At 36.8% G+C, this 24,643-nt stretch overlaps 1 protein-coding gene across 11 annotated transcripts in view; it reads right to left on the minus strand.

Annotated features, from left to right (window-relative positions):
- Positions 1-24,643, minus strand: part of NCOA6 (nuclear receptor coactivator 6) — a 105,415-nt gene that overhangs the window by 74,444 nt on the left and 6,328 nt on the right. For 8 of the 11 annotated variants that reach the window (XM_054510064.2, XM_054510063.2, XM_054510065.2 and 5 more), the window contains exon 2: positions 12,738-12,814. The exons of the other annotated variants lie outside the window; for them this stretch is intronic. The gene's annotated coding sequence lies outside the window, so the exon portion shown is untranslated. The remainder of the gene's footprint in view (positions 1-12,737; positions 12,815-24,643) is intronic. 11 annotated transcript variants of the gene reach the window in all.

A 24,643-nucleotide genomic window follows, 5' to 3' on the forward strand; every position in this document is an offset into this window, starting at 1 on the left:
TTTGTAATTCAGAAAGTGAATATGTAAGGAGGAACAGGTTAAATTTTAGATATCAACTACATTATTCTCAACAAATCTGATAAAACATTGAAATGAGAGATCAAAGTCCATAGACAGAAATGAAAAGAAGTAGGTGAGATACAAAAGTGGAAATAAGAGGGGAAAAAACAAAGGAAAAATCATTTAAAAAGTAAATATGCCAACTCAGATTTCAAATCCTAGAAGTGTAAAGAGCAGAATACTTGATTAGATGTATGGGGATTACAAATTTGAGAAACTTCCATAATAGAGATGGAAAGGACAAAGTAAGGGAAGCTATGAGAGAAGATCGAAAAGGAGAGAAGTAAATTTCAACTAATTGTTATCCCTGAAACAAATGAACAGAAACCATAATCAAAGTTTTTTGTTTTTGTTTTGTTTTAAATATTTATTTATTTGATACAGAGAGAGCACAAGCAGGGGGAGCGGCAGGCAGAGGGAGAAGCAGACTCCCCGCTGAGCAGGGAGCCCGATGCGGGACTTATGCCAGGACCCTGGGATCATGACCTGAGCTGAAGGCAGACGCTTAACCGACTGAGCCACCCAGGCGCCCTTTGTTGTTTTTTTTTTTAAGTAGGTGCCATGCCCAACATGGGGCCTGAACTCACAACCCTGAGAGCAAGAGTCACATGCTCTATCCACTGAGCCAGCCAGGTGCCCCCCAAATCAAAGGTTTTTAAAAGGGAAATGAGGGCGCCTGGGTGGCTCAGTTGGTTAAGTGACTGCCTTCGGCTCAGGTCATGATCCTGGAGTCCCGGGATCGAGTCCCGCATCGGGCTACCTGCTCAGCGGGGAGTCTGCTTCTCCCTCTGACCCTCTTCCCTCTCGTGCTGTCTCTCATTCTCTCTCTCAAATAAATAAATAAAATCTTTATAAAAAAAAAAAAAGAAATATTATGCTCCTTATCCTTGACATTTAACTATATCAATTACTTGGTATTGTGATTGATTTTTTCTTTCCATATTATTTTTCTATTTATTCAATGCTGCTTATTTATTGAATAAATATCTTGAATAAATGCTATTTTAAAAAAAATAGTTATTGAAAAGATCTATAAGGTATGAAATAAAGATGAACTATTACTAGTCATCATCTTCGTCTGAGTACTATGAACAATTCTGTTGTTAATTTAATGGGTTAAATTAAAGGGCAGAGTTTTAGACTAGGTCGAGGTGCATTTGTCTGTTCTAGGTATCTTATATAATAGAAACCATATAATAACTCGTCTTTTGTGACCAGCTTCTTTCACTTTGCATAATATTTTCAAGGTGTTGTAGCAAGTCACAGTTATTTTTTTTAAATTACCAAATAATACTCCTTACCAAAAAATATCAGATTTACTCATCCATTCATTCATCAGTTGATAGACATTTGGGTCGCTTCCACTTTTCACTATTATAAAGATGCTATGAATATTTGTATACAAGTTTGTTTGTTTTTTAAGATTTTATTTATTTATTTGACAGAGAGAGCGAGCCCAAGCAGGGGGAGCAGCGGGCAGAGGGTGAGGGAGAAGCAGACTCCCCACTGAGCAGGGAGCCCGATGTGGGGCTTGATCCCAGGACCCCGGGATCATGACCGGGCCAAAGGCTGCTGCTTAAACAACTGAGCCACCCGGGAGCCCCTGTATACAAGTTTTTGTGTGGATGCTTTCATTTCTCTTGGGTATATACATACACCTATGAGTAAAACTGCTGGGTCGTATGTTCTATGCCTTTTGGGGAACTGCCAAACTGTTTTACAAAGCAGTTACACCATTTTACACTCCCACCAGCAGTGTACAAGGGTTCCAATTTCTCTGCATTCTCACCAACCCTTGTTATTACCTTTCTGATTATAGCCATCCTGGTGGATATGAAGTGGTGTCTCACTGTGATTTTGATTGACATTTCCCTGGTGCCAAATGGTGTTGAGCATATTTTCACGTTTACTTGACTGGCACAATTTGTTTGGGAGAAATATCTATTCAAATTCTTTGCCCATTTTTAAAAACTGGGTTATTTGACTCTTTATTATTGAATTATACGAGTTCTTGATATATATTTTTTCCTATCTTATCTTTAACATTTTATCATTCTTTTATTTTTCAGTATAATTAACATACAATGTTATATTATTTTCAGGTGTACAATATAGTAATTCAATAATTCTATACATTACTCAGTGCTCATCAAAATAAGTGTATTCTTAATCCCCTTCACTTATTTCATCCATCCATCCCCCCTACTCCCACCCCTGTAATTACCAGTTTGTTCTCTACATTTAAGAGTCTGCTTTTTTGTCTTTTCCTTTGTTCATTTGTTTTGTTTCTTAAATTCCATATGAGTGAAATCATATAGTATTTGTTTTTCTCTGACTTATTTCATTTAGCACTATACCCTCTAGATCCATCCATATTGTTGCAAATAGCAAGATTTCATTTTTTATGGCTAATATTCTGTTGTGTATACAGATCACATCTTCTTTATCCATCATCTATTCTTTTTAAAAAAAGATTTATTTGAGAGAGAGAGAGTGCGCGTGCCAGGGAGACGGAACGAGATTCTTAAGAAGACTCTATGTGGAGCACAGAGCCCAACTCGGGGCTCAATCTCATGACTCTGAGATCATGACCTGAGCCGAAACCAAGAGTCAGAGGCTTTAACTGACTGTGCAACCCAAGTGCCCCTATCCATTCATCTACTGATGGATACCTGGGCTGCTTCCATAATCTGGCTATTGTAAATAATGCTACAGTAAACATAGGGGTGCACATATCTTTTAGAATTAGTGTTTTCATATTCTTGGTAAATACCCAGTAGTGGAATTACTGGATCATATGCTAATTCTATTTTTAATTTTTTGAGATGGCTGCACCAGTTTGCATTTCCACCAACAGTGCACGAGGGTTCCTTTTTTCCCACATCCTTGCTGATACTTGTTATTTCTTGTGTTTTTTATTTTAGCCATTCTGACTGGTGAGAGGTGATATCTCACTGTGGTTTTGATTCGCATTTCCCTGATGATGAGTGATGTTGAGCATCTTTTCATGTGTCTGTTGGCCATCTGGATGTCTTCTTTGCAGAAATGTCTGTTCATGTCTTCTGCCCTTTTTAAAACTGGATTATTTGGGTTGTTTTTTTGTGTGTGTTGTTTCGTAAATTCTTTATATATGTTGGATACTAACCTCTTATCAGGTATGTTGCTTGCAATATCTTCTCCTATTCAGTGGCTGTCTTTTTGTTTTGTTGATTGTTTCCTTTGCTGTGCAGAAGCTTTTTATTTTGATGTAGTCCTAATAGTTTATTTTTGCTTTTGTTTCCCTTGCCTCGGGAGACATATCTAGAAAAAAAATGCCACAGCTGATGTCAGAGAAATTACTGCCTGTACCCTCTTCTAGGATTTGTATAGTTTCAGGTCTCACATTTAGGTCTTTAATCCATTTTATTTTTGTGTATGGTGGAAGAAGTGGTCCAGTTTCATTCCTTTGCATATAGCTATCCAGTCTTCTCACCACCATTTGTTGAAGAGACTTTTTCCCATTGCATAGTCTTGCCTCCTTTGCTTAGATTAATTGACCATATAATTGTGGGTTTATTTCTGGGCTCTCTATTCTGTTCTATTATTTTATGTGTCACTTTTGTGCCAGTACTACACTGTTTTGATTACTACCATTTTACAGTGTATCTTGAAATCTGGATTGTGGTAACTCAAGTTTTGTTCTTCTTTTTCAAGACTGCTTTGGCTATTCAGGTCTTTTGTAGTTCCATACAAATTTTAGGATTATTTGTTCTAGTTCTGTGAAAAATGTTGGTGTTTTGCTAGGAATGCATCAAATCTGTAGATTGCTTTGGGTAGTATGGACATTTTAACATTAGTTCTCCCAATCCATGAGCATGGAATATCTTTCCATTTGTTTGTGTCATCTTCAATTTCTTTCATCAGTGTTTTCTAGTTTTCAGAATACAAGTCTTTCACTTCCTTGGTTAAGTTTATTCCTAGGTATTTTATTCTTTTTGGGTACAACTGTAAATGGGATTGTTTTCTTAACTTCTCTTTCTGCTACTTCCATTATTTGTGTATAAAAATACAATGGATTTCTGTATACTAATTTTGTATCCTGCAACCTTACTGAACTCATTTATCAGCTCTAGTACTTTTTTGGTGGAGTCTTTAGGGCTGTTTTTGTTTGTTTGTTTGTTTTTAAGTAGGCTCCATGCCCAATATGGGGCATGAGTCCCATGCTCTACAGACTGAACAGCTAGGTGCCCCAGGGTCATATATAGTATCAGGACATCTGCAAATAGTGGAAGTTTTACTTCTTCCTTACCAATTTGGCTGCCCTTTATTTCTTTTTCTTGTCTGATTGCTGTGGCTAGGACTTCCAGTACTATTTTGAATAAAAGTGGTGAGAGTAGATATCCTTGCCTTGTTCCTGATCTTAGGGGAAAAGCTCTCAGTTTTACCACTGAGTATGAAGTTAGCTGTGGGTTTTTCATATACGGCCTTTATAATGTTGAGGTATAAATCCTACTTTGTTGGGGGTTTTTATCAAGAATGGATGTTGTACTTTGTCAAATGCTTTTTCTGCATCTATTGAAATGATCATATCATTATCCTTTCTCTTGTTGATGTGATGTATTACGTTGATTGATTTGCAAATACTGAACCACTCTTGCATCCCAGGAATAAATCCCACTTAATCATGGTGAGTGATTTTTAAAATATTGTTGGATTTGGTTTGTTAATTTTTTTTTGCTAATATTTTTTTTAAGTAATCTCTACACCCGAAGTTGGGCTTGAACTTGCAACCCCGAGATTAAGAGTCACATGCTCTTCTGACTGAGCCATTTAGGCACCCCTGCTAATACTCTGTAGAGGATTTTGCATTTATGTTCATCAGAGATATTGGCCTGTAGTTGTCTTTTTTTGTAGTGTCTTTATCTGGTTTTAGGGTGAGGGTAATGCTTAGGCCTTATAGAATGAATCTGGAAGTCTTCCTTCCTCTTACATGTTTTCAAATAGTTTGAGAAGAATAGGTATTAACTCTTCTTTAAATGTTTAGTAGAATTCACCTGTGAAGCCACTGGGTCCTAGATTTTTGTTTGTTGGGAGTTTTCCAATTACTGATTTAATTTCACTGCTGGTAATCACTCTGTTCAAATTTCTATTTCCTCCTGATTCAGTTTTGGGGGGGTTATATGTTTCTAGGAATTTATCCATTTCCTCTAGGATGTCCAGTCTGTTGGCATATAATTTTTCAGAATATTCTCTTATAATCCTTTGTATTTCTGTGGTGTTAGTTGTGATTTCTCCTCTTTCATTTCTGATTTTATTTGAGTTCCTGCTCTCTCTTTTTTTTGATGAGTCTGGCTAAAGGTTTATTAATTTTGTTGATCTTTTCAAGGAAGCAGCTCCTGGTTTATTAATGTTTTATTGTTTTTTCAGTTTCTATTTCATTTATTTCTGTTCTATTCTTTATTATTTCCTTCCTTCTACTGGTCTGCAGTTTTATTTGTTCTTCTTTTTCTAGCTGCTTCAGATGTAAGGTTAGGTTGCTTATTTCAGATTTTTCTTGCTTCTTGCAGCTGGCCTGTATTGTTTATAAACTTCCCTCTTAGAACAGCTTTTGCTGCATCCCAAAGATTTTGGATTCTGGCATTTTCATTTTCATTTCTCTCCATGTATTTTTTAATTTCCTCTCTGATATCTTGGTGGACCCATTCATCGTTTAGTACCATATTATTTAACCTCCATGTATTTGTGTTCTTTCTAGATTTTTTTCTTTTGACTGATTTCTAGTTTCATAGCACTGTGGTCAGAAAAGATGCACCGTATGACTTCAACCTTTTTTAATTTGTTGAGACTTGTTTTGTGGCCTAACATGTGATCTGTTTTGGATAATGTTCCATGTACACTTGAAAAGAATATGTATTCGACTGTTTTAGGATGAAGTATTCTGAATATATCTGTTTGATCCATCTGGTCCAATGTGTCACTCAAAGCCACTGTTTCCTTGTTGATCTTCTGCTTAGATGATCTATCCATTAATGTAATCTTGTTGGATCGTTCCCTTTATGATTATGTAGTGTCCTTCTTTCCTTCTTTGTCTTGTTACACTGAGTTCTTGATATAATTTATATACAAATCCCTTATCAGATCTATGATTTGCAAATATTGTCTTCTACTTTGTGGGTTGCTGTTGGTGACTTGACTTTTTATCCAGTTCTGATTGTTTATTAATGAATTTTGTGTCACATTTCTTTGTGGGGGAGGATAATTTTATAGTTTGGGACAAATTGGTAAAATATTTGGAAAAAAATTTGTTAAATTCTCATTTCACAATTGTCTTAGTCTGAGCTGCTATAACTAAGTACCACACACTGGGTGGCTTACAAACAACAGAAATTTATTTCTCACAGTTCTCTGGAGGCTGACAAGTTCAAGAAAATTGTGCCAGCATAGTGGGATTCTGGTGAAGACCCTCTCTCAGGTATTGCTTCTCCATTAAGATTCATCTTTTCAGAAATATTTAATGTCACGAGGGACACCTGGGTGGCTCAGTCAAACATCTGCCTTCGGCTCAGGTCATGATTCCAGGGTCCTGGGATCGAGTCCCATTCGGGCTCCTCGCTCAGTGGGGAGCATGCTTAAATCTTTTTTTTAAAGATTTATTTATTTGAGAGAGAGAGAGAGAGAGAACGTGCATGAGTGGGGGGGGAAGGGAGAGGCAGAGGGAGAAGCAGACTCCCCGATAAGCAGGGAGCCCGATGTGGGACTCGATCCAAGGACCGTGAGATAATGACCTGAACTGAAGGCAGACGCTTAACTGACTGAGCCAACCCAGGCAGCCCAAGCCTGCTTAAATCTTAAAAGAAATATTTAACGTTATGAGAAATGTTCATGTTTTACATATGAAAGTATATAAAATTGTATTCATTATTTCATTTTTCTTAATTATCGTATTTTTTTTAAAAAAGATTTTATTTACTTATTTGTCAGAGAGAGAGAGAGGACGCACAAGCAAGGGGAGTGGCAGGCAGAGGGAGAAGCAGGCTCCCCGCTGAGCAAGGAGCCTGATGTGGGATTTGATCCCAAGACCCTGGGATCATGATCTGAGCCAAAGGCAGACACTTAACCGACTGAGCCACCCAGGTGTCCCTTAATTGTGCATATTTATGCACAAATAAGGGCAAAGACAAAGGAAACTCAATAATAAGACAAACAATGCAATGAAAAATGGGCAAAAGATTTGAACACTTGACAACAAGCATGTAAAAAGATGCTCAACATTATCAGTCATCAGGAAAAAGCAAATTAAAGCTACAAAGAGGGCGCCTGGGTGGCTCAGTTGGTTGAGCGACTGTCTTCGGCTCAGGTCATGATCCTGGAGTCCCGGGATCGAGTCCCGCATCGGGCTCTCTGCTCAGCAGGGAGTCTGCTTCTCCCTCTGACCCTCCTCCCTCTCATGCTCTATCTCATTCTCTCTCTCAAATAAATAAAATCTTTAAAAAAAAAAAAAAAGCTACAAAGAAATAACACACCTACAATAATGGCTTAAATTAAAAGAATGATAATATCAAATGTTGACAAGAATCTAGAGCAACTGGAACTCTCATACTGGTGGGAACGTAAAAATGTACAATTTGGCAGTTTCTTATAAAGTTAGGCATTTACTTATCATAGGACCCAGCAATCTCACTCCTAGATATATGTCCCAAATAAATAAACCATGTCTATACAAAGACTTCCTATGAAAGTTAATAGCAACTTTATCAATATTAGCCTGAAACTGAAAGTAAACTGCACACAGCCCAAATATCCATCCATTAGTAATGGATAAATTGTAGTGTAGCCATACAGTAGAATACTGCCCAATAAAAAGGATCAACTACTGTTAGGGTTATCTACCAGTAAAAAGAGGGGATTTTGTCCTCTAAGGGACAGGTGGCAATGTGGAGACATTTTTGATTGTTACAATCAAAGGAGGAGAGGGGAGCACTACTGGCGTCTGGTGGACAGAGGTCAAGGATGCTGCTAATATCCTACAATGCACATGGCAGTCTGAAAAACAAATTATCCAGCCCAAAATGTCCATAGGAAAACTCTGAACTACTGATATATGCAATGTGGGTGAACTCGAAAACTTCATGATTATCAAAAGAATCAAGGGGCGCCTGGGTGGCTCAGTCATTAAGCGTCTGCCTTCAGCTCAGGTCATGATCCCAGGGTCCTGGGATCGAGCCCCGCTTCGGGATCCCTGCTCCGCGGGAAGCCTGCTTCTCCCTCTTCCATTCCCCCTGCTTGTATTCCCTCTCTCGCTGTGTCTCTCTCTGTCAAATAAATAAATAAAATCTTAAAAAAAAAAAAAAAGAATCAAAACATTTCTATGACATTTTAGAACAGGCAAAATCAACAGCAATAGAAACCAGATGGGTACTTGCCTGGGACTGGGGTGGAAATTAAACAGGGGCACAAGGTAACTTTGAAATGTTCTATAGCTTGACTGGTAGGATATATACATTTGACAAAATACACAACATACAAACTATACACTTACAATGAGTGCATTTTATTGCATGTAAATATACATAAAAGATCGGTAAAAAAACCAAATTGTTGAAGGTGGGTAAAAGGTACATGGAAGTTCATGATAGTATTCTACTTTTGTATCTGTCTCAATTTCCATAATAAAATGTTTTTTTAAAATAATATATAAACACTAAATGATTCAGGAAGAGGCCTTAATTGAATCTCTCAACAACAACAAAAATACCCAAGATAAAAATCTCACTGTGAGTGTGACCTTAATGTCTCTGTTCTTGAAGTGAGGAGAGGCTGATGTGAAAGACAGAGGAATAAAGAGATACAGTTTGATACAGGGAAGGTAAAGAAAATTTCACAAGCTGCTTTTCCCCCCCAGTCCTATCTAGACCTAGCCTGGCACTAAGCCATTCCTTCTTTGGGACAAGTATTCCTAAGATGGCCACCAATTATTCCAGGCTTCTGGTATTCACATCCTTGTGTAATCTCTTCCCCATGAGTGTGGGCTAGCCTAGTGACTAGCTTGTAACCAACAGATGTTAATGATGGGATGTCACTTCCATGATTAGGTTATAAAAGATGGTGACTTCTATTTCCCTAGAACACTCTAATTATTGCCTTCTCAGCATGCCACACTGGAGAAGCCACATGACAAGGAACTGACAGCAGCCTCCAGCTAATAGCCAGTGAGAAACCAAGGCTCTCAGTTCAACATCCCTTGAGGAAGTGAATTCTACCAATAACCAAATAAGCTCAGAAGCAGTTCCTTCTTCAGTCAAGCAGACGAGACTCCAGCCCTGGCTGACAACTTGACTGCTGCCTCTGAGAGACTCCAACAGAGAGGACTCACCTAAGCTATATCCAGATTCCTGACCCATGGAAACTGTGCCACCATAAGTATGTGTTGTTCTAAGCTGCTAAATTTGTGGCAATTTGTTATGCAACAATAGATAACTAATGGACTCTCCCTGGATATCCTGCTGAATATTCACCTCCTTCAAAACTGGCAGGGGACGCCTGGGTGGCTCAGTCGGTTAAGCGTCTGCCTTCAGCTCAGGTCGTGATCCCAGGGTCCTGGGATGGAGTCTCATGTCAGGCTCCTTGCTCAGTGCCTCTGCCCCTCCCCCAGCTGGTGAGCATTTTCTCTCTCTCAAATAAATAAATAAAATCTTTAAAAATAAATAAATAAAACTGGCAGTTTCTTTAAAAGTTGGATATACCATACAACCCAGCAATCGTATTGCTAGGGATTTACCCAACAATGAATGAAAATATGTCTACACAAAGACTTGTGTAAAAATGCTTATAGCAGGGGCACCTGGGTGGCTCAGTCATTGGGCGTCTGCCTTCGGCTCAGGTCATGATCCCGGGGTCCTGGGATCGCGCCCCGCATCGGGCTCTCTGCTCGGCGGGAGGCCTGCTTCTCCCTCTCCCACTCCCCCTGCTTGTATTCCCTCTCTTGCTGTGTCTCTGTGTCAAATAAATAAAAATCTTAAAAAAAAAAAAAAAATGCTTATAGCAGCTTTATTCACAACTATCAAAACTGGAACCAACCCAAATGTCCATCACAGGTAAATGGATAAACAAACAAGTTACATTCATACAACAAGATACTACTTAGCATTAAAAAAAACCGAACTACTGATACATGCAACAACATGGATAAGTATCAAAACTATGCTGAGGGGCGCCTGGGTGGCTTAGTCGTTAAGCGTCTGCCTTCGGCTCAGGTCATGATCCCAGGGTCCTGGGATCGAGCCCCACATCGGGCTTCCTGCTCTGCGGGAAGCCTGCTTCTCCCTCTCCCACTCCCCCTGCTTGTGTTCCCTCTCTCGCTGTATCTCTCTCTGTCAAATAAATAAATAAAATCTTAAAAAAAAAAAAACTATGCAGAGGGAAAGAAGCTAGACACAAAAGAGAACATAATATATGAATTTCTAGAACTCTAGAAAATGCAAAGCAATATATTGATGGGGATGCTGGGATGGAGAGATTGCAAAAGAGTATAAGGAAACTTTAGGGAGATGGAAATTTTCTATACCTTGGTTGTAGTGGTTGTCTCATAATAAATAGTATAAACTAATAAATACTCATTGAAACATGTTTCACTTTAAAATGGATGCAGGGGGGTGTCTGGGTGGCTCAGTCGGTTAAGCAGCTGCCTTTGGCTCAGGTCTTGACCCCAGGGTCCTGGGATTGAGGGGGGGCTCGATGGGAGCCTGCTTCTCCCTCTCCCTCTGCCTGTTGCTCCCCCTGCTTGTGCTCTCTTTCTCTCTGTCAAATAGATAAGTAAAATCTTAAAAAATATAAAAATAAAAAAATGGATGCAGGTAAAAAATAAATAAAATAAAATGGATAATTTGTATGTAAATTATACCTCATTAAGTTGATAAAAAAAAAAAAAAACCTTCGTCAAGCCTTAACTCCATCTAATACAACTGTTTCCATTATTCTACCTTAGCCGTCAAACAGTATTCTACAGATAAATTACCCAAACGGCAGAGAATCTGGGGTGTTTTGAATTTTACAGTAGCTACAACTTACAGAACACTATTATATATCAGGCACTGTTCTAAGCACTTTGCATTATTAACTCAATTAGTACGCCCAACAATTCCAAGGAATAGATTCTATTATCCCCTTTTTTTCCAAATGAGGGAACTCAGGCACAGAGAAGTAACCTGCTTACGACCAGACTGCTAGTAAGTGACAGAGCCATTATTCAAGTCCAGGCAGTCTGATTCTAGAGACTGGGCTCTCCACAACCACCCCACTCTCTCAGACCACTGGAGTATTTGCTAAAAGCATATTCTCACCTCCCTGGAGACTGACAGTCATTCACTCATTCAACAAATATTTAGGCACGCAGTATATGCCAGATATTGTTCCAAATGTAAAGATACAATGAAGAAAATACAGACATGGTACCTGCTTTTATGGGGCTTACATTCTAGTAAGAACTTAGGTTTAAAGCATGGGATTCTTTTTTTTTTAATTAATTAACATATAATGTATTATTTGTTTCAGGGGTACAGGTCTGTGATTCATCAGTCTTACACAACACCCAGCGCTTACCACAACACATACCCTCTCCAACGACCATCACCCAGCCACCCTATCCCCCCACCCCTCTCCCCTCCAGCAACCTTCAGTTTGTTTCCTAAGATTAAGAGTCTCTATGGTTTATCTCCTTCTCTGGTTTCGTCTTATTTCATTTTTTCCTCTCTTCCTCTATGATCCTCTGCCTTGTTCTTAAATTCCACGTATCAGTGACATCATATGATAATTGTCTTTCTCTGATTATTTCTAAAGTGCAGGATTCTAAAATCAAAATATTTATCCCCTTATTTATGGAAAAAAAGTCACAAGTTGCAATAGGGGCCAGATCTGCTTTAGCTAGAGCTGTTGTTCCCAAACTTGTCTGCACTTTAGAATCACCTGCGGATCTTTTAAAAATTCCAAAACCCACATCATATTCCCAGGCCAATTAAATCACAATGGAGTGAAGAGTAGGGAAGGAAGGGAAACAAAGGCATCAATAATTTGCCAAGTTCCACAGGTGAGTCCAACGTGAAGAGAAGTTTGGGAAATCACTAAGCTGGGTTTTTATCTGACTGAATAATGATAAAATTCATTCACGGTGACAGAGTGAGACATAAATGAATGGGGAGGGGAGCCAAAACTCTATATACTTGTCTTTCTCTGAATCAGAGATTTCAAGGTACCTTTTTTTTTTTCAAGGTTATAAATTCTGAAAACATGAGAAAGAGGGCCAAATATTTTCCTTCTTGGCTTATTCATGTCTCCATTCCCCTCCAGGATCATAGACAACTAAGATATTCACCTTTTAATCTTTTTTTAGTACTTCCCATGAAACCAATAAAGAATTCTGCCATATTACATATATTCAACCTAACTCAAAAAGACAAGGCTCACTTGCTTTTCTATTAAGAAACTGCTTTTCTAATAAGCAGATCTCATTTAATTCAGTTGCTTTGGGTCCCATTTACATGTCAAATGCAGCCTGCCAAACGAAAATGCCCCATGGACAGTGAGATCAAAATGCCTTCTTTTTAAAAAAGTAAACTCCATTCCTATCTAATTCAATCCTTATCAACTGAAATCAATTTTTTAACAAAATAAGATTGCATTTGTATTCTATATAAACAACAGACCTGTTTAAGAACTCTCTGACCACTCTCAGAAAAGATAATAGATGTTCAGTAGGACCCCTCTCCATTCCATCCAGGACCTAGATAGAAAGGGAAAGGGGCAAAGAGGAAGACAAGAAACATCAGAAGAAAAGACTAAACATATAAGCCCAATAAACCTATTCAAAGTAAATTTTTGTGACTGGCCAAATTCTTTCTTTCTACCACTGTTTCTGCTAATTTCACTCTAAAAAGGGTTGTTAAAAGAGATGAGATTACCTATAGTCTCAAATCCAGTGGTTTTTTAAAAAGGAAAGCTTTCATAATCATCAAGAAAGCTTTTTCAAAATACATCAATAGTGGTTATACAAGGGTGTTCATTTTATAATCATTACCCTTATGATTTGTGCACTTTGCATTGTATGTGTCCTACTTCAGTTAACAAATATGAAAAAACAGATATATCTCTCTCGGGCAGAACCCCTGAAGGATTCTAATGAAGTATGTAGCAGAAACGGTCCCACAGAGGTTGCATGATTTGCCCTAGATCATGTATGTAGTTAGCTACAGACTAAGTCTTTCTTGTCACTTTCCTACCCTTTCTGTTGTAAAACTATAAATGTGGTGATAATAATATACTTTTTAATTTAACATTTATTCTCCTACTTATACTCTGAAAAAATTTTCATCACAAATGACAACGCAAAAACCAAACAAGCAAGCAAACAGAAAATATAGATGTCCTGGGTTCAAAGCTGTGCACTATCACAGCTGCTGCACCATCTGCATAAGTAAGTTAAATAAAGCCTAATTTAATTATTATTCTATCTACTTTCACTTTAACCAATGAATATCTGGTTATGGAGTGATCTGTAATGGAGGTGGGGGTATGGGAAAAATGGGTGAAGGGGAATGGGAGGTAGGTATAGGCTTCCAGTATGGAATGAATAAGTCATGGGGATGAAAGGTTTAGCATAAAGAATATAGTCAGTGATATTGTAATAGAGTTTTAAGGTCTCAGATGGCAGCTACATTTGTGGTGAACATAGCACAATGTATAGAATTGTCAAATCACTATAGTGTACACCTGAAACTACTGTCACATTCTATGTCAACTATACTTTAATTAACAGCTTTGTAAAATAAGAATCCTAGAATTCTTCTGGATTCTGCCTCATAAACACAAGCGTATCTTCAGCTTGTGCCAAATATAAATCTTCCAGATTTGTTGTCTGGGTGTAAAACCTTCCCTTCTCAGAGATGGCTAGTATAGGGGTGCCTGGCTGGCTCAGTCAGTAGATTCTTGATCTTGGCGTTTTAAGTTCAAGCCCCATGTTGGGTATAGAGATTACTTAAAACCTTAAAAAAAAAAAGATGGCTAGTAATAATATCCTCAATACTTTATCAAGAGACTCTTCTACATGAATTTTTAACTTTATATTTTGAAATCATTTCAATCACTTCTCAGCCTTTTGGCTAAGATCAAGTGAAATCATTTCAAACTTACAGACCATAAGTTATTATTTTTTTAAAAGATTTTAAGTATCTCTATACCCAATATGTGGGGCTCAAACTCACAACCCTGAGATCAAGAGTCACATGCTCCACCAACTGAGCCAGCCAGGCACCCCCATGAGTTATTGTTTAAATAGAAATTATGTGTAGAGGGCGCCTGGGTGGTTCAGTCGTTAAGTATCTGCTTTCGGCTCAGGTCACGATCCCAGAGTCCTGGGATCAAGCCCCGCATCAGGCTCCCTGCTCAGCGGGGAGCCTGCTTCTCCCTCTCCCACTCCCCCTGCTTGTGTTCCCTCTCTCGCTGTGTCTCTCTCTGTCAAATAAATAAAATCTTAAAAAAAAAAAATTATGTGTAGAGAAGTCCCTCATAATTTCTAATCCAGAATTTGAATACTTTGAATGGATGCATTTGTTCAAATATCCTTTACCAACTGCTTATTATGTACTAGGCAGGGTAGGTACCTTTCTGCTCCTGAAGTTACTATATAAGAAACAAAAATTTTGTAGAATGAGGAATTTAAATAACATTTATATGAATGCCTAAATCTGGATATTACACTTACAGTACTTAAAATAAGTTGGCCTGTTAACCACATAGCCTTAAAAGTTTTGGGATAACTTATAAGGCATTTAAAAAGTGAATAAACAGTTAAATGTGAACTGTCAAAATGATTTGCCATGGCACAACTAAAGATCCAATCCCATCCTTCCTACACCTCCTGAATCTCTTATAAAACTATTACATGCTTCCTGTTCCTAAGCCCAGGGCTCCCAAGGGAAGATTTATGCAAACCTCCAATCAAATCATAGAAACTTAGTACCTGAAAGGATCCACAAAATGACTGTCAGAGAGATTGGCATTTCAATACTATAACAACAATTGGTTTGCTCCTGGTAGGAATAATAGATAATTTAAGGTATTAGGGAATATTAACGTTAATTTTTAAATTTCAATTCTAACATTTTAGCATAAGAAACAAAAGATAAATTCGTGAAATATGAAATTTGAGATTCCTAGAACTACTCATCGTAAACACAAATATAGTTAATTTAACTAAGCACAATATAAACCAACAAAATAAGTCAGAGGCTCAAAGAGATTTTCCCCATATTGTTAGAGGTCATGAAAGTGGATAAAGTAAAATTTAGAAAAAACTACTTTACACATCATGTTCTAATTATGAACACCACTGTGTTCTTTTAATCCTAATAAAGCTACAGTAAAAATAAATAAATAAATAAATAACACAGGTTTGGAGTACCAGTCTTTTAATCCATGATCAAAATATACAAATAACATTGAAAAGTTGATCAAATCCTACAATATAGGAACTACTAAAAACTTCCCTAAAAATAAACTGAGAACCTTAGCAGAGTAAGAACTAGAGAGTCCTTGACAATCATCTGGTCTAATATCCTAATGGAAAAATTGAGGCTTGAGTCAATAGTTTGAAGTTTCTTAGTAGTAGGAAGGTCTTTCATTTCATATGTGACACTTCTTTACAAAAGAATTCATTTTAAAAGCACTAGAAAAGTATGGTATAAATTTACAAAAGAATTCATTTTAAAAGCACTAGAAAAGTATGGTATAAAAAATAACAATAAGAATGAATGTTGTCTTGCCATAAGATGGAAGACAGCTTTAAAGAACTATGGCGGAAAAACAAAAACAAAAAACAGTGGTGGGGCACCTGGGTGGCTCAGTTGGTTAAGCAACTGCCTTTGGCTCAGGTCATGATCCCAGAGTCCTGGGATCTAGCCCCGCATCGGGCTCTGTGCTCGGTGGGGAGCCTGCTTCTCCCTGTCCCGTTCCTCCTACTTGTGCTCGCTCTCTCTCTGTCAAATAAATAAAATCTTTAAAAAAAGAACAATGGCTTTTTTTTCTCTTTATTAAATTTCCAACACAGTTAAATCATGAGATCTGGGCTCTAAGTTACAGAAGTCCTTAGGCCATCATTCTAAGAGTTTACCAGTGTTTCTTCTTCTCCATTGTCTTATATTCATAATGACAGTGTTGTCAGGCTTTTCTCTCTCTCTCTTTTTTTTTGCTTTATGCTCTTAAAATTGTCACTTTTTAAATCAAACACTGAAGTCCTAAGATCAGCTTTTAAATCCTGTAGCTACCATTTCATCATTATTGATGACCCAGATAAATCCACTTAGCAAACCTGTAGACAGAACTGTATTAGGTGAATACACTATTGCTAATATTTTCAAACACAGATATAGGATTCAAAATAACTTGGAACAGTTTAAAAAGTATTTCTTCAAAGTTCAAAAGAGATTACTTAAAAACTAGAAAATCTATACTATGCTTATCACCAAACAATGAAAAAGAGAATATTTTGATCAGAAGAGAAAATTCAGTGGCGAGATAAACAGGTTATTTATACTTAAAAAAAGCACAAAGAAATAAATCTCTACCCAAATTGCAAAAAAGAGAAAAACAAAATTAAGGTAAAAAATTAGTAACAATAAAACAAAAATATAAAAATTCATTAGTGGGGTGATGATAAGCAAGACATGAACCCATAAGTAATAAAAACTGACAGACATGATCGGGTAAAAATAAAAATAGTCTGTATGTCAAAGAAACCACAAAGTCAAAAGCCAAATGATAGACTGGGATAATATATTTGTACCATGTGACAAAAAAATGGGTTAATATCCTAAATACACAAAAGCACCTACAAGTTGATTAAAGAGTACAAAATTAACCACCCAAGAGAAAAACAAGAACTGGTAAAGGCAAGCAGAATAGAGAATACAAATGTAAAATGAATGTATACAACTTATTAATGGTCAGGGAAATGAAAATAAAAATAATAAAACTCTTCTCAGCTGACTGGCAAAAACTAAAACGATAATTGTTATCCAGTGCAAGTGGGAATAAGAACTGCAACAACCTTTATGGAAAATAACTTGGACGTTCATAATACTCACATTGTAAGTTTACCTTTTACCCCATATTTGGGGATTTATCCTACAGAAGTAAAAACTCCATTTCTTAAAGATATATGCACAAGGATATCCACTATTTGTGACGGGGAAAATAAAATTAGAAAAAACCTGATGCCCCTTCAGAAACCTACATAAATGAAACATTATGCAGCTAGAAAAAAATGAGTTAGATATCTGTTTAATGACACAGAATGAAATGTATATTCTATAAAGTAAAAAAAACCAGAATTTGTAGAATAATGTGTATGGCATCATGATAATCTTGTAAGAGAGAAAATGAATCAGTATGTAACTTATTTCTAAGACTATAGAGAAAAATATGAAAGAACCACACTAGGCTATTATAGTTGGGTAGGTTGGAGGACAGGAACTAGAGAGGAGGAGAGGATTGACTTTTTCTTCATGTACTTCAGATGATGCTCAAGTAGTTTCAATATGCCTATCTGGTTTGGAAGGAAAATCCTATTTAATTCATAACAGAAAAGAAATAGAATTAAGAAAATGGGTGTATAAAAGCAACCAAATGAAACACTCAAAGACCAAGAAATAAAAATACAGGGCACTTACTGAATGGAGCACTGGGTGTTATACGCAAACAATGAATCATGGAACACTACATCAAAAACTGATGATGTAATGTATGGTGATTAACATAAATAATAAAATTAAAAAAAATACATTCTGGGTGCTTTTTGGGTGGGCATGTAAAACAAATGTAAACCCAACTTTTATGAATTTGAGATTTACCTCCATTTCAAAAAGAAAAATGAAAGAAATTTTTGATACAAGAGCTTTATGCTTTTTAGGTTTGTCTGCTTAGAATGTTTTTTTTAAAAGGAAACACATCTCATCACCAAATCTTGTGAAAGAAATGTCCCCTATTATATATTTGCAATCTGTATCCTTTTTTTTTGGTTAAATTACATTGGATTTCAGCTATATTTTGAAACTTGAAATTTATCTATTGTAACAACTCACTACTGGTTACACTGAATAAAATTTTTAAACAGTGCAAAATTAAAAGGAAAAAAACTAAATCATTTGACAAATGGTCAAATGATATTAAAAACTAGCTAAAAGATTTAAAAAAATACTCAGCTTAATAAAAGTAAAAAATATATTTGCTAGTCACAGAAGAAAAAAATGCAATTTCACAACAGAGAGATCTGGAAGTCACAACCTTAAACCTGTGATCAAAGTTATCATCAACATGGGACAACTAGACATTTGTGTACCTTGTGATTTGATGCAATGTGAGGAATATTTAAGTATTTTTGCCAAAATGTTCAACTATGATCTAATCAAGTCTTTAAACCTTCAGCTTAGGGAAATATAAGAAATAAAGGAATAAATATCATGAAGAAAATAATCAGATAAATTCAGAATGTAGGACATTAAAACTGCTTTGGTCTCAACAAATCAATGCCATGAAAAAAAATTAAAAAGGTGAGGAAGCAGACAAGGAATGGGAATTGTTCCAGATGTTAAAAAGACTACAACTGCATAAATAATAACATGCAAATGCAATGCATGGTCCTTAAATTTGATTCCACTTTGAATAAGTCAGCTATAAAAGTCATCTGGTAGACAATGAGGGAAACTTAAATACAGACTTACTGTTAGATAATATCAAGGAATTACTGATAATTTGTTAGGTGTGATAACAGTATTGTGATTATGCAGAAGAATGTATTTGTAAGAGATGCATGCTAAAATGTTTAAAGGCATAGTTTCACGATGTCTTTATTTTTATTTTTTTATTTTTAAATTTTTCCTGCATTTCTCATTTTTATTTGACAGAAAAAGTTGCTCTTGCTGTACAGATTTAAAAAAACCAAAATGCCTTTAAGAAACGTGAAGAAAAGTTGGGGGAGGGGCCACAACCTCACTGGGGAGCAGTAGGTGCCAACTAATTTCCACTCCTGTCCCTTTCTTCCAGGAACACCTCACACAAAGTTCCCAAGTTCCAAACCACCGCCCCCCAGGAACTCAGGGGTAAAAGGGGGCATCATTGCCTCCGAGGCCCTTTCTAACTCAAGGATGTCTTTATTTTTAAAAGGTTTAACATAATAAGTATTTTATTAAGCATATGGCTATACATTAAATATAGGTGGTGGGTGTAAGGGTGTTTATTCTACTATTTCAGGGGTTGTTTTTGTATGTTTGAAATTTTTCATATAAAATATTTAAAATATTTTAAAAATCCACAAAATTGTGAGGTACCACTATTATACTGGAAGAAAAAAATTATAAAATCCAATAATAACTTGTGACTAGTGGCAATATAAACTGGTTGTTATTCTAAAGAATAAGCGGGGGCGCCTGGGTGGCTCAGTCGTTAAGCGTCTGCCTTCCACTCGGGTCTTGATCCCAGGGTCCTGGGATCGAGTCCCGCATTGGACTCTCGGCTCTGCGGGAAGCCTGCTTCTCCCTCTCCCGCTCTCCCTGCTTGTGTTCCCTCTCTCGCTGTGTCTCTCTCTGTCAAATAAATGAATAAAATCTTTTAAAATTAAAAAATAAAGAATAAGCTGACAAGATAGCTAAAAAGTGATTATCCTTGGACCAAACTCTATCATTTTAGAGAATATATTCTAAGAAAAAAATTGGGGAAAAAAAGACTTATAATAACATGTTACAGCAGTATAATTGAGAATTTTTTTTTAATTTTATTTATTTATTTGACAGAGACAGACACACAGCGAGAGAGGGAACACAAGTGGGGGGAGTGGGAGAGGGAGAAGCAGGCTTCCCACAGAGCAGGGAGCCCGATGCAGGGTTCGATTCCAGGACCCCGGGATCATGACCTGAGCCGAAGGCAGACGCTTAACCAACTGAGCCACCCAGGTGCCCTAATTGAGAATTGCAAACCAAAAATAAAAACAAAATGGAAATCACCCCAAATACCAAATAAACAGAGAGTATTTAAACTTTGGTTATTATGTATCCAATAAAAATAAGTATATAAACATGGGAGAAGTATATTGCCAAATGAAAAAACTATAAAAAAAACTATATGAATTAAACTTGTAAAGACTGTACACATATGCTAATGACTAGAAAAATTTTTGTAATATTTAAACACAATTTAAAAAATTTCATGGGGACACATGCTCTTAGAGAATATATGAACAATGCAAATATACAATCAGGAAGAACTGCCTAGAGACAAACAAGAAAAAGCACCTGAGCTCTACCGTTGACCACAGTTTGAATGAGCATTCACAATTTGAATAAAGTCCTATTGTGGACAAAAGTCAACATAACTATCATTAAAAGGACGAAGAAAAGGGGTACCTGGCTGGTTTAGTTGCTGGAGCATGCAGCTTTTGATCTCAAGGCCGTGAGTTCAAGCCCCATGTTGGACATGGAGCCTGCTTAAAATTAAAAAAAAAAAAAAAAAATCTTTTTTAAAGGACACAGAAAAAAAGTGTATCATTGGTTTGGACAGTACACAATCTTCCTCAATTTTTTCCATTAGTCAGATGTTTAGAAAAGATATGGAAAGACTGAAGAGTTCTGAGAAAAATCAAGATATTAAAAAAAAGATGGAAAAGAGGTGATTTTGAAGAAAAATTTGAAAGAAAAAGAAGAGTGACATGATTATTATTACTGAAATCCATGGAGAGGCTTCTGAAAAATCCTAAAAAGCTGATGTATCTCAATATCCATGGATGACTGACCAAGAGGCTAAAAAAACCCTCAAAGTTTGTTGTTGTGGTGTTTTTGCAAGTGCTGTTTTTTTTTTACATAAGAGGGATTCCCTGACCATCCTGGTGAAAAGTTACTGGCATGGGCAAATGAGGGAGGCTGGGTGTGTTAAATCACCAACCATTTGTTTTTCTTCAGGGTGTCTACTTATCCATGACCACTAGATCACAGAATCTCCCTAAAGCTTGAATTAGGTATCCAAAGCTTGAATCAGTTACCCACCATATTTCAAAATTCTGCAGTGCCATCCTGTTCCCACACACAACCCACTCAGAAACATTTGAATGTCCTAGATCTGGCATCTAGGGCCCCAACAAACTACTCTGGCTTCATCTCCCTACAAAGCCCCCGCTCAGCAAGGAGTCTGCTTGTCCCTCTGCCCCTCCTCCTGCTCTTCCTCTCCCTCTCTCTCTCAAATAAATAAATGAAAATCTTAAAGAAAAAAAGAAAAGAAAAGAAACACCAAGAACTGATGGAAGCCAGGAAGAGGCAAGGAAAGATTCTACCCTGACTCAAAGAGAACATGGCCCTGCTGACACCTTGAATTCAGGTTCTAGTGGCAAAAATTGTAAGAGAATAAATTTTTGTTTTAAGTCACCCAGCTTGTGGCAGTTTGTTACAGCCGCCCTAGGAAATATACCACCGTTTCCATGAAGCCTTCCCTGATCCTCCTGGTAGTAGTGCTCTCTCTCTCTCAAATTTCCATAGCATTTACAGTTTCATTTAAAACGTTTATCCCCCCCCCCTTTTTATTTATGTTCATCTCACTTTCCCAGATGAATTAGTTTCCTGGAAGGCAGAAACTAATTACTCAACAACTGGATATACCTCTCAACACTGGTAGGCAGTCAATATATACTATCACAATATTTTCCTCCATACTTAATTATTCTGATCGCAATGCTTCTGAATGAGTCATCTCCACATATACTGAAGAGTTGAACACAATCTAAAAGAACTCAGCTGAAGGCTCATTCTTTTTAGGAAGCATCCCTAGATTCAGACTTATACAAATTATATCAATATATTTCACACTGATATGTGCATACATGTATATGCACACACTGCTGTTAATACCCACAATGGGAAAGAATATTTAACAAATCCATTATTTGGATTTGGTCTATTGATCGGCCTCTTATTAAGTCTAGTCAGATGTTGGTTTACCTAAAATCTTCTCACCTATACTAGCATTTGGTGGTTAACCACAATGTCTTTGATTTTTCCAAGTGTTTGAACTTCTTAAGTCTGTATTTTATAGAAGGGACACAGTCTTACTTTCATATAATATTTAAAATTACAAGGGACTTAACCTAATGAACAATTTCCCTCCGTAAAACCCAAAATAGGAATCTGATTCACAAATTTTCAACTATTTCTTCTTGTGAGAAATTGCTGTTGTCTGGTCTTTAGATAATATACATAATGGTACTATAGAACTAATATCCAACAGGTTCAATATTGGTAAAGGTGCCAGTTAATGGGAGCTTTTGTTGCCTCTCTGTGTGCATTGGGTTGGGAGGGGGCAGGGGTGGTGGTTGTAGCTGGTTAATGTTAAATACAAACCTAAATATCTATTTAAAGTATGAATGTCCTCTGAATTTGGTGATCATTAATATTAACAACAAAGATTTTTTCCCTGGCTTTATTGAGATATAATCGACATACAGCATTGTGTTAAAGTGTACAATGAGATGGAAACACATATATACTGTAAAATTACCACAATAAATTTAGTTAACACATCTACCACTGCACACAATTACTTTTTTTTTTTTTTGGTGTGTGGCAAGAACATTTAAGATCTAATCTACTCTTTCAGCAACTTTCAAGTATATAATACATTATTGTTAACTACTGTCACCATGCTGTACACTAGATCCCCAGAACTTATTCATCTTACAACTGGAAGTTTATATGCTTTGACCAACATATCTTCATTTCCCCTACCCAGAGGCCCTGGCAACCACCATTTTCTGTTTCTGAGTTTAGCTTTTTAACTGACATAGTTAATATTCTATCTGACCCAGTACAATTCTTCACAAGTTTAAGAAGATGTGGTTCCAGGCTTTTGCTTTATAGGGTTTATACATAAAATATAGCTTATCACCAAATTCTAGGGCTACCTTACTCCCTCCAACAAAGCCACAGTACTCCCTTTATGTACACATCTACCTATACCTCTAGGCGTTTATTAATTAACTCAGCAAATGATTATTGAGCTCCTAGGCAGCCACTTCAAGTCCTCTTTAGAATAAAGTGACATAGAAAAAGATTACATTTTAAAAAAATAAATGCGCCAGACAACACAATAGGTAGACAGTGGAGCTGAAGGACGGGAAGGACAAACAGACACAGGGTCAGCTCTGAAGGAGCACTGAATATAGTGAGGAGGAAAACAGTAAACTAGCTCCATATTTCTCCTTCTCCTCATACTGTTCCTACATTCACTAGCAGGCTTACCTTCCTAAGATACAGATTTCATTATGTCACCATATGGTTAAAAACTTTTGAGGACTCCCCATTAGTCGATCAAGTCCAAATTTCCCAGCCTGGAACTGAGAAGGATTCAAAGCCTTCCCTGATTCACCTGTATAGTATACAGAGACTAACACAGGCCTTGGAATTAGACTGCCTGGACTCAAATTCTTTCCCCAACAACTGTTAGCTCTTTTCCTCAGTTTATCTGTAAAAAGGTATAAAAATTAGTGCCCTATCTCACAAGGTTGTTGTGAGGATTAAAAGAAACACTACTCATTAAATGCTTGGCAAGTTATCTGGCAAATAGTACACATGCAAAAAACGTGAGCTACTACTATTATTATTGCTATTGTTCAATCTCCATTTCCAGCCTGACTTCCAACTATAGCCCTGTAACAATCCTGTTCTCCAGCCAAACTGGACTCTTTACTATTTCCTAAATACACATCTCTACACCATTCTTGACAGCTCCATAACACATTACCTATACCCCTCATGACACTTAAACTCTGACTAGAATCATCTTTGTATCCTGCAGAGTTCTAGCCTAATCCATATGGTAGGGCTCAATAAATGTTTGGCAAATGAATTAATTCTTGTTTTTCCTTTCCAACCATCCAACCACTCTCCTGGAAAACAGCCCCACATCACAATTTAAAAGATCTCTTCTATAATGTTTCATAAAGCTGGCCAGCTAGTTTTCTTTTCTACCACCAATGTGGTAATTTCTAATGTACCCAGCACATAGTAGATGCCTAAATATTCAGTGATTTGAAATGAATTTCATTTCATCTTTTAATTTCAATTATCATTTTATTCATTATGCTCAAGGATGACACATCCTTAGAAACAGACTTTGGTTTTTACCTGCCCACAAACTCATCTGTCAATTTCTGACCACCCTGACCCTTATCCCAACATATCATTTATTGGTTTAGAAGAGATATTTAAAACCTCAGTGAAGTAAGAACCAGAAAATCAAATGCCTACAGAGTAATGAAAGTAAATGAGCAAAACAAGAGAGTAATGAAGACCGCAGAGCATTAGGAAACAAACACCCATCATACCTAAAAGCTTTAGCTTTTACTCTGTTGCTATGAGAGAATATTGAGTTTGGTGTTGATAGATCTTCCAAATTTTTCAAGGTAAGTAAAAAATCTGTGTACATTTGAGCCAAACAAAACATGTCTGCAGGTCAAATCCAACCACAGACTGCTGGTTTGCATCCTCTGTTACAAAAGTTCTCTGCAAAAGAAGTGATGGGG

Source organism: Mirounga angustirostris, unplaced genomic scaffold (genome assembly GCF_029215605.1).
Source record: "Mirounga angustirostris isolate CCGP_5_RB_7025 unplaced genomic scaffold, mMirAng1.0.hap1 SCAF_10, whole genome shotgun sequence".
Lineage (NCBI taxonomy): Eukaryota > Metazoa > Chordata > Mammalia > Carnivora > Phocidae > Mirounga > Mirounga angustirostris.